The 1,847-nt window shown below is 42.4% G+C and overlaps 1 protein-coding gene across 1 annotated transcript in view; it reads right to left on the reverse strand.

Moving 5' to 3' along the window:
• The window catches only part of LOC106012215 (protein patched homolog 1), a gene marked incomplete at its 5' end in the record, with an annotated part of 12,988 nt that overhangs the window by 7,766 nt on the left and 3,375 nt on the right, over positions 1–1,847 (reverse strand).

Here is a 1,847-nt window from a genome sequence, read left to right on the forward strand (position 1 = left end):
CCCCCCCTCAGCCTCAGCGAATTGGCCTTTAGCATCATGCTTCACACATCGTACCCAAAGACACGCACAACAACTGGTCCGGATAAATGGAAGGACACACAGAAGATACTGGAGTCCTCAAAGAACCCGGAACAAGCAAGGTCTGGAAGATTTCAGTCGTACTATCATCCGATGATCAAACACCCACCCTCCCCTCCCCCTCTTAAAGAAAATCATGCAAAATAAAATAAAAAAAACATTTAAAAAATAATAAAAATATAACTTTTACCCCCTCCCCCTTCAATTGTTAAAAGAAATGTGCAAGATAAGAACAATAAGCAATAAAAAGATAATCCCCCACCCCCTTTAAAAAAAAAATGAAAGTTAAAAAAATTAGACCAAAAAAGAGAAAACAACCACATCAACAACAATAACAACATCAACAACAACAACAAAAAGACAACCCGCCCCTACCCCCAGCCACGATGATAAGTTCAGCTGTTTCCAAAAAGGACACTTCCTACAAAATCGGCCTTGCAAAACGTTGGGGCTCCACACATTCTAACATGGCAGACGCCCCGCCCCACAAAAAAAACAAAACAACAACAACAAATCGGGGGAAATAGGAGGAAATAAATTGCTTGATGAAGTAACAGAATCGCGCGCGTGTGTGTGTGTGCGTGTGTGGGGCATTCATTGATCATTGCTAGCATACCTCTGTCAATGACGCGAGATAAGCCAATAACTACTAGAGCCAAAAATGTGCCTCTCTACTAATGAGGAGGTAGAAGGAGAAAGTAAAAGCGCCGTCTGACAGAATCCTTATCTCTGAAGGTCAAGGGCACGTTTCAGCAGAGAGGAAACAGACATGCGCATTCAGAAACAGTGAAAAAATTGTATGATTTCAACGCCCCTATCAACACAATTAGGTTATTTAAGAGGCCGGGCCTCCGAGTTCAACGTCCATCTCCGAAAGGACTGAGTCAAGTGGGAAGTTCGTGTAAAGTGCCTTTCCCAAGGACACAACGTCGGACCGAGTTTAGGCTCGAACCCCCCTGAACCCGCAACCTCACGATTACGAGTCCGGTAGCCTGACCACTAGGCTACCCACGCCACCTCAGAAACAGTGAGTGAGCACTGAAAGTATTCTACTACAGCACGCTCGGGCAAACTTTTTGTTTCAGTTTCAGATCGGGAGCCACTTCGACTAGGCCAGAAATTATAGCAAAAAGGGCCACATATTAATTTACCACCTTGTGCGCTATGCAACTTTTGAAATTCAAAGTCATCGTGAACCACTGTGCAAGCAAATAGTCCAAAGCATTGGGCTCTTTTCAGACTGTTCACATTATGTGCTACTGTTGAAAAAGGCTCTACGAGGCCAGAGTGATTTTTTAAAAATTAGAAACTTGTTCCTTATCCCAAAGGCAACAGACTTGAAGGTTTAAGAAAAGAACATTTACTAAATATAAAAGAAACAACTATTCTGCAACAATCGACAAAGACTTTGGGAGTTACGGACACTTACGAAAAGGCAACAGGATCAGAAAAAGGTAAATCAGCACCTGATTTACATGGTTCAAAAGTTAATTCAATAAATTCACACAGTCCCAATAACCCTTAGTTTTAGCAAGAGTTTTGCTACACTTGATGACTTGCAGCACAATTAGATTATATAAGTACAAACGATTAGATGAGTTAACAGATGGCAAAATACAAAGAAAAGAAGCAGGACAAATAGTAACGACTGATGTTTGATAGAGGAAAGAAGGAGCAAACCACGCCAAACGACCCCGGAGCGCCTGCCAACCGCCCACCCAATAATCTATCATACCAGAGAGAGAGAGAGAGAGAGAGAGAGAGAGAGA

Source organism: Aplysia californica, unplaced genomic scaffold (genome assembly GCF_000002075.1).
Source record: "Aplysia californica isolate F4 #8 unplaced genomic scaffold, AplCal3.0 scaffold00292, whole genome shotgun sequence".
NCBI classification, from domain to species: Eukaryota; Metazoa; Mollusca; class Gastropoda; order Aplysiida; family Aplysiidae; genus Aplysia; species Aplysia californica.